We start from the raw sequence: 10,049 nt of genomic DNA on the forward strand, positions 1-10,049 counted from the left end.
CAGAGGCATAATGGTTCAGTTTGGTGAAAAAAAGGTTGTTTTCTGGAAATAGTCGAGAAGATGGAGGGGCATGAGAGGTCTATAGGGTTGACTCGAGAGGGAGAAGAAAGAAAACAAATGAGAGGGGTAGGCAGCTAGGCTGAAAAAGAGTTAGGTTTTTTCTTTTTTTTGCTTTCCAATTTCTCCCCATTTTAAGTGTGTGTAACCACCACCTATTTATAGGTAAAAAAATTTTTGTTATTTTTAATTGCTTGGTCCCCAAGTAAACTTGATGACCAAGCAACCCAAAAAACAAATTGATCCCTTAACTTCTTTCTTTTCATATTTGGTCCCTTGCAAATTTTGAGTTTTCTTATTTTTTTGTATTTTGATTTTTTTGAAAAAGAGTAACTTCAATGTTAACTTAAAAAGAGTGTTGACAACTAAACACATGGGAAACAAACGCTACAAGTGATGTAAAGATGTCAAAAATATATTTTTTGGCTTTTTTGTTTTTTGTTTTTTTTGCTACTTTTGTTTTTTTAAAAAAATTATCAAAAATTAGATCAAAATATTAGGTAGCAACATGATGTATGTCCTTTGAATAAACATTGTTGCATTAAGACATACTTAACCTTGAGCATCTCGCATTGCAGGATTTCAAATTGATAGCATGGCCATCATTAAAGAAACGATTTCTGTTAAATACAGGCTGGAATCTGAATCCCTACAACTGTTAGAAGGGGATTGCTTGAGAGCAGATGACAATAAAATGCCACCCATAGTTCAGGAAACAACTAGAAAAAGCTCCTCTCACATATGAAAAGCATTAGCAAAGATGAGTTTTTTTAAAAGAAATATGGGAGATTAGTGGAAATCACGAGGGTGCCTATTCAGAATTCAGCCATTAAAGCTCTAATCCATTTTTGAAACCCCGAGTACCGTTGCTTCACCTTTGGGGACATAGATATGTGCCCTTCCAAAGGAATATGGTTTACTCAATGAGTTCTCCAAAGATCTATACAAGGTTTACTTCTACCAAAAACACGACAACATGATAACTAACTTAGCCAAGTTGACCAAAATTCCAGATTTGTACAAGATGTTAAAGAGAAGTACCAGTGGTTTAAAATGGAAGATGATAGAATAAGTGTTTGAAGGGTGAAAGAATAACTCTAGATTTGCTGAAGAAAAGAGCAGGATACTTGCATGGGGAATCTTCGGGTTGATGTTGTTTCCGAACTTGACCAAAGTAATCAGTTTAGAGATGGTCACAACTTTCATTGAGTATGAAAATAGTCAGATAAATCCCATTGTGACAATACTAGCAAAAACGATCTTGACGCTAAATTATATAGGAAGATTGATAAAGGGTTAATAAGATACTATGAACAATTGTTATCATATGGTTGATTAGGCATATAGAAACCAAGAAGCCAGTATTTAACAATTTCTTGTGGTTTAGTAAAAACCCATCGGAAATAGTTAAAGAATAAGAGTGGAATGATCTGAGTGAAGAAAAGTGGAAGGCAAAAACTCTAGAGAATTCCATAAGGAGAAGTTAAATAGAAAGCTCAGTGGATGAGAGCAACAAATTGTTTGATGAGTTGTGGGCAAAGACACTAAGTGCCTTTGGTTGGGATGATTGGATATGTCAGGTATATGCTTGCCTTGGTTGCCAGATAGCTTGGGGGCGTACAACATGTGTGGAGGATGACCAAACTATCATGATTCTCCTGGTTATTTAAAGACCAGTCCGCTTTAGAAGTCATTGAAAGCATCAAATAATACTAAAAGCTACTAGAATTGATATATATATATATATATATATATATATATATATATATATATATATATATATATATATATATATATATATATAAAAGAAGGAATCATATGGTTTAAGGGATCGCAGTTATTTCCGAAAAGTACCCGAAATGGAGAAATCTATTATTGATCATTTCCCCCATGAATCCTGAATTTGAAACTGAGACTTCACAAGTCACTGAACTAAATAAGAGAAAGAGGATTAACGAGGAAGAAGTAAGAGAACAATTGGAAAAGGTCTAGGGAGAATTGGGCACCCGTAAAGTGTTCAAGATCTCTCTCGAAGAAAAACTCCTCACTGAAGAAAAATTAAGGAAGTTTGTGGAGCAACAGTTAATGAAGAAAAACAAGAAAGTCGTGTTTTTAGAGAAGTAGCTAAAAGAGGAAAAAGTGGCCAGAAACCAAGCTGAGAAGGAGTGAGAAGAATTTGGAGTAGTTTGGATGCAAATCAATACCGAATTTGAGACATTGAAAGCCAATTTCAATGATTGCCAAGTGATTAGTACTTAAAAGTGCATTTTTATCAAGGTTTTATATCATCATTTTGCACTTGAAGTATCAAAAACTCCTTAACTAGAGCATGTTTTATAATAACAAGTCTGATAATATAAGATAGCTTTAATTTATGATAAATGCTTATTTTAAATGCAAGCATATCTCACAATTCAAAGAATTGATTGATGTGATTAACTATTGAAAGTGAAAGGACAAAGAAAAGGTGAAGCTTAGAAAGGAGATACCGATTCAATTCAAATTGGAACACTGTTCAGTTATTGGGTCATTTCTGGAGCTGTAGATCTTGGATTTCAGTTTAATTTATATGGATAGAAAGATAAGAAATAGGCCTACAATGTTCATGAATAGTGGAAGACCCAAATCTGCCTTTTTCAAATCCAAAGTTTGGCCACAAAAGAGAAGTCAGAATCTGTCCTACAATCCATCCCAAACACTGATCAGAATTTTACCCATATCTGAAGTTCGAGACGTCAAAACAATATGAAATTTGGTGGGTGGAAGGAAAAGCCAATTTCCAACAACTTTCATGAAGAAGAACTACTCATATTCTGATGGTAACAATGACATTTCATCCAGACAAGAGCTTGAGCGCTATCCACCACGTCCACCAGCAGCACTACTCAGTATTTTAGCCATATCTCGAGCTCTAGTGATCCAAATGCTCTGTAATTTTATGGGTGAAAATATAAGATGATTTCCAACAACTTTCATGCGGAACACTTTGCCAAATGCTGATTGCATCAATGTCAATTTATCCAGCCAAAATGCTTGAGTGCTGCTGTCCACCAAGTCCACTAAATCAATAGTTGACCACTACATCAATAATCAATTACCAAATGAATAGTTCTGAATTTTAGCCTATAAAAGGAGACATTTGCCATTCATTTGGGAATCTTGGTTCTTCATTTCAAGATCATGTTCTTGCTCTCTCTTTATATTTTTATAATACTTAAGTTTTGCTTTCATTAATCTCTTGTTCATGCTTTTCATTTCCTTTAGTATACTTAGTTAACTTATATCCTGTTTATGTTCTTATATTGTTTATTTATGTTTTTCTTCTTCATAATGTCTAGCTAAGTTAATTATGTCAAGGTGAAAAGGTTTCATTAATGGTGTTAGGATAAGTATAATATAAACTCAACATGGACTTTAATGTTTATATCCAAGAAAGTTTGCTATTAACATGTCTTATCATTTTTATCTTATTAATTCTTAATACCTTGCTTGTTAAATATTTAATCTAGATTTGTGTTGTATAACACTTGGTACATCAAATACTTGATCCTTCATAGTCTTCGGCCGACATCGTTATTATGAGAGGAACTTGATTTGTTGTCAACATAAGTTAGCATCATGAATACCTGATAAAATTTATAAGTATGGTGTTACGTAAATAAGATGATTAATATGATCATGTTGATAATTTATAAAGAGTTTATACTTTACTTATCTCTAATACTATTAGTGGATCCTCTAACCTTGACATTTGTTTTTATCATTGTTTAATCTTCACATTTATCTTACATCTCAAAGTCCTCATCACCACCATCACCATCATCACCATCATTGTTGTTGATGTTGTTTATTACTTTGACACTCCTGCATTTGGGATAAGACATCAACTCTTTGATCGTGTCACCAAGAAAGGGTTGATATGTCTTCAAGGGCCCAAACAGAGTTAGAAAGTTGAATTGAGCAATATGAGTTGTAATGTCTCAAGAATTTTCATCAATTCATGATACGGTGAAAAGGTAAACGACACAAAAAATGAGTGATATTTTTTTGTTGTTGATGATTGTAGAACATATACACAGACATCATTAATTAATATAGTGTAATACTCATATGATCACATAATCCAACATCTTTGCCATAGAATGTATATAAACAATACATTCATATCATTATGCTTATAAGTTTACATCCCTATTTCCAGAAAAGTCATCATTACAATTCCTTACAAAAGTGTCGATTGATAATTTCGCAATATTACATTGTTACATAAAATGCATATCACCCTAGACATGCGATTACATGGTTTATATCAAAACATGCGGAACATAATTCCTACGTATCGTGGCTATATGAGGTCCTTGTTACAATTCAAATGTAATATAAGAATAAAGAACAATCTTTAATATGATAATAATGAGCGGAAGAACATGATTTTCAAATTCATTATTAACTTAGGTAAATAATTTCTTTTCAATAACTTCATATAAAACGATCATTTTTGCTTTCACTGAGTGATGTTAATCTTATCTGCATGTCCTATTCACTCGATCTCCCTTGGTCCATAAACTTGTTGATGTCTGTGTTGCTTTCACTTGAGTTTTAGAGAAAAGGTTGATTCCTCGATCTCTCCATAAACTTGAGTGTCATCACCCAAATGTATATTTTATTTTTTTGTCATTTGATCTTGATTATCCAATAAATATACTATTAGTCGAGGTTGATTCCTTCCATTCAACCATGGTTATCCAATGAGAATAACACAAAAGAACATCATTAGTCAAGATTAATTACTCTATTCATCTCGGTCATCCATTACAGATACCATTAGTCGAAGCTAATCTCGTTATTCAATCCCGGTCATCTATTACGAATGTCATTAGCCGAAGCCAATCATATTATTCAATTTCGGTCATTCATGACAGATACCATTAACCGAAGCCAATCATATTATTCAATCTCGATCATCCATCACGGATACCATCAGCTAAAGTTAATCACCTTACTTAATCCTAGTCAACCATTATAGATACTATTAGCCAAAGCTAATCACATTATTCAGTCAGCTATTTCATGAACAAATTCCAATAATCATAATTGAGTAGCAACAATTTATATACAATTCATTATGAAGATCTAACATAATTACAGAAAAGGGGTAGAGACTACCTATCTAATTCTCTTGTAAGATGTCCTCGTTCGGTTGAAGGTTCGATCCTGGTCACACCTCCTAATACACCAAATGATCATAAATCAATACATTTGCATTCAGAAATCTCATAGGCCAATACCACACACATAATCCAGGAATGCACATGCTCACATTCAAGCGTTCCTTATATCATATAATCATATAATGAAAGTCATCATATCCAAACATCCTTCTCAATTCTAAATATAGGTTACCCATGAAAATTCTATGATTTAATTCTAAAGTCTCGTAATAGGGTTAGGCCAAACCCACATTAGGATCGTCAATAAGAACTAGATAATTTCTGGTATGAAATTCATCATTGAAAACTAAGTCACAACTGACATAGAAAATCATTAGCGTAAACTAAGTCACTTTTGACACAGAAAATCATCAACTAAAACTAAGTCATTGCTACACATAAATCGTCAATGAAAATTAAGTTACCGCTGACGCAGAAATCGTTAGCGAAAACTAAGTCACTTCTGCCACTTCAAGCTAGTTCAAAAATAGACCACAACCAAATCATACTCGACTTTACAAAGTAAAGTCGATAAGGGGTGTCCCTATTTCATGATGATAGTTTGTAGTAAACCATATTATTGAAGATATCCTAACATGAGCAAGAGTATGAAATACACACTATCCATAATTCATCAAGTTTATCATAAGGTTGTCAAACATTGCAAGATTAATTCAACATGTACATTTTTCCTAAGGATTCTCCCTCCTAGTGGTCCATGGCCGAATCTAATGTTGCCAACAACTATTCTCTCCATCGTTCATAATTGTCTTATTCCAACTTATCAAACATATTATAATAGGAATTCTTCATTATGCAAGAGTCTCATTTCCATTCTATATCTTAACTCCCTAAGAGTGTTCATTATGCAAGGTTCTCATCATGGTTCTTGATTAGTACTTAAAAGTATATTTTTATCAAGGTTTTATATCACCATTTTGCACTTAAAGTATCAATAACTCCTTAACTAAAGCATGTTTTATAATAACAAGTCTGATACCATAAGATACTTTTAATTTTTGGTAAATGTTCATCTTAAATGCAGGCCTATCACATAAATGAAATGATTGATTGATGAGTTTAAGTACGGAAATTGAAAGGACAAAGAGAGGGCCAAACTTAGAAAAAAGATGCTAGTTTAGTCCAAATTGGAATACTATTCGATCATTGGGTCATATCTAAAGTTGTAGATCTTGGATTTAGGTCTGCCATATATGGATCGAAAGCTAAGACATAGGCCTAAAACTTTCATGTGGAGTCCAAGATTTAAAAAGGTTGTTTTCAAGTCCAAATTGTAGCAACAACGGAGAAGTCTGAATCTGTCCTGCAGCCGAGACACTGTTCAGTGTTCAACCCATATCTCGAGTTCTAGAAATCCACATGCACTGATTCTTTTTTTTTTGGAAAGCTAAGACAATTTCTTAGAACTTTCATGATTTAAGTCTGTTCAAATTCTGACGCTATCAATGACGTTTTGTTTAGACAAGAAGATAAGGATTGTCACCAAGTCAAGATGTGGCCACCCATTCAACAATTAGTCATCAAATTAATAGTTCCAAATTTTGACCTATAAAAGGAGGCATTTGCCATGCATTTAGGCATCTTGGTTTTCAGATCAAGATCATGTTCTTGCTCTCTCTCTTTATATTTTTGTAATGCTTAAGTTTTGTTTATATTAATCTCTTGTTATGCTTTTCATTTCCTTTCCTTTACTTAGTTAACTTATATCTTATTAATGTTCTTATCTTGTTCATTTATGTTTCTGTTCTTCATTATGTTTAGCTAAGTTTATTATGTCAAGGTAAAACGGTTACACTAATGGTGTAAGAATAAGTATAGTATAAACTCAACATGCACTTTAATGTTTAATACTAACATGTTTTCTATTTGTTATCTTGTTCACTTTTAATATTTTGCTTGTTAAATGGTTAATCTAGATTTATGTTGTATAACCCTTGGTACAACAAATACTTGGCACTTTCATAGCCCAAATCGTATGGTATAACCGACACCTGTTGACACGATCAAAGAGTTGATGTCTTATCCCAAGTGCAGGAGTGTCAAAGTAATAAATAACCCGGCAAGACCGGGGTTGAACCACAGGGAGGTGAACTTATAAATTATAAATAATAATAATAATAATAATAATAATAATAATAAGAACAACAACAACAATGATGATGATGGTGATGGTGATGGTGATGGTGAGTTAAAGAGGACTTTGAGATGTAAGATAAATGTGAAGATTAAACAATGATAAAAACAAATGTTAAGGTTAGAGGATCCACTAATAGTATTAGAGATAAGTAACGTATAAACTCTTTATAAATTATCAACATGGTCATATTAATCATCTTATTTACATAACACCATACTTATAAATTTTATCAGGTATTCATGATGCTAATTTATGTTAACAATAAATCAAATTCCTCTTATAACAACGATATCGGTCGAAGACTATGAAGGATCAAGTATTTGATGTACCAAGTGTTATACAACACAAATCTAGATTAACTATTTAACAAGCAAGATATTAAGAATTAATAAGATAAAAATGATAAGACATGTTAATAGTAAGTTGTTTAGGATATAAGTATTAAAGTCTATATTGAGTTTATATTATACTTATCCTAACACCATTAGTGAAACCTTTTCACCTTGACATAATTAACTTAGCTAGACATTATGAAAAAGAAAAATATCAATAAAGAATATAAGAACATAAACATGATATAAGTTAACTAAGTATAGTAAAGGAAATGAAAAGCATGAACAAGAGATTAATAAAAGCAAAACTTAAGCATTACAAAAATACAAAGAGAGAGAGAGCAAGAACATGATCTTGATCTGAAAAACCAAGATTCCTAAATGAATTGCAAATGCCTCCTTTTATAGGCTAAATTTCAGAACTATTAATTTGATAATTGATTATTGATGTAGTGGCCAACTATTGATTTAGTGGACTAGGTGGACAGCAGCACTCAAGGCTTTTGGCTGGATGAAATGACATTGATGCAATCAAAATTATTCTTCATAAAAGTTGTTGGCAATTGTCTTTTCCTTCCACGCACCACATTTCAGAGCATTAAAGCTCGAGATATGTCTAAAATACTGAGTAGTGCTACTGGTGGACGTGGTGGATATCCCTTAAGCTCTTGTTTGGATGAAATGTCATTATTACCATCAGAATTTGAGCAGGTCTTCCGCATGAACGTTGTTGGAAATTGTCTTTTCCTTCCACCCACCAAAATTCACATCATTGTGCCTTCTAAAACTCCAGATATGAATAAAATTCTGAGCAGTGTTTGGGCTGGATTGCAGGACAGATTCTGACTTCTCTTTTGTGGCCAAACTTTGAATTTGAAAACAGCATATTTGGGTCCTACACTATTCATGAACATTGTAGGCCCATTTCTTATCTTTCCATCCATATAAACTAAATTGAAATCCAAGATCTATAGCTCTAGATATGACCCAATGACTAAACAGTTTTCAAATTTGAATTGAATCGGCATCTCCTTTCTAAGCTTAGCCTTTTCTTTGTCCTTTCACTTTCAAAAGTTAATCACATCAATGCCTTTGAATTGTGAGATATGCCTGCATTTAAAATGAGTATTTACCATAAATTAAAGTTATCTTATATTATCAGACCTGTTATTATAAAACATACTCTAGTTAAGGAGTTATTGATACTTCAAGTGCAAAATGATGATATAAAACCTTAATAAAAATGCACTTTTAAATACTAATCACACCCCCCAACCAGCTTATTACTAGTCCCTAGTAATCAAAGCGTTAAAATAGAAAAACAATTTGCAAGTTCCACAAAGCAAGGCATTCATCATTCAACTTTCATTAATCTATCCAAGTAAACAAACTCTCATTAAATTTATATATATCTGCTTCATACTATTGAAACAAGATATTAATAAACCTTCTTTTTTATTTGTTCAATGTATGAAAACATAGTTGATAAACATAGTTGATGGGGTTTTTATTAGAAGAAAACAATATTCTGTTCTAATGTTTAAGGTTAACTTCCTTGGGTTGAGATTATTATCATTTTCTTTTTCTTTTTCTTTTTATTTTTATTTTATTTTTCTTTTTCTTTTTTTTTATATACATATAGCTTAAAACACAATACATCTTTAACCCATGTAATGAGCTTTCGACTCCCAGACCAGTTGGTCTTAGGGCATTAGGTGTTGAGACACCCCTTCGAGCTTAATAACTTGGGTTGCAGATACTGATACGTAGATAGTGCAATGTTTGATTCCCTTAAACGTTTCTCCTCAACCCATGTAACAAGAGTTGGGTCAATAGCTCCCAAGTCAGTTGACTTTAGGGTATTAGGTGTTAAAACACCCTTTCGTGCTTAATTGCTTAGGTTAGGGAGGCTACGAAACCAAACTTATCTATGTTTTTATTTATTTATTTAATTACATTTATTATCATTTTTTTTGCAAATTATATACTATCCCTTTCCTTTAGTTGTTACCTTTAACAAAAGAACATAAATAATGTAATAATCCAATATGCAACCTACAATCATATGTTAAAGTGTGTGTGTGAAAATGAAGGTTTAAGAATACTTGTTAAATGAGTATATGAGCAGTAGCAATTGATAATAATGAGAGTGTTTGTAAACATGAATATTTCAAGAAGTATTCTAATAGACCTTTAACAATGTTTACTAAGATGTGTCTCAAGAGTTACTTTAACAAAAGAACTCCTTGACTCTGCCATCTTAGTAACAACGGTTTTGCAAATAGAAAACGC

The sequence above is a fragment of the Populus nigra genome, chromosome 16 (genome assembly GCF_951802175.1).
Source record: "Populus nigra chromosome 16, ddPopNigr1.1, whole genome shotgun sequence".
NCBI classification, from domain to species: Eukaryota; Viridiplantae; Streptophyta; class Magnoliopsida; order Malpighiales; family Salicaceae; genus Populus; species Populus nigra.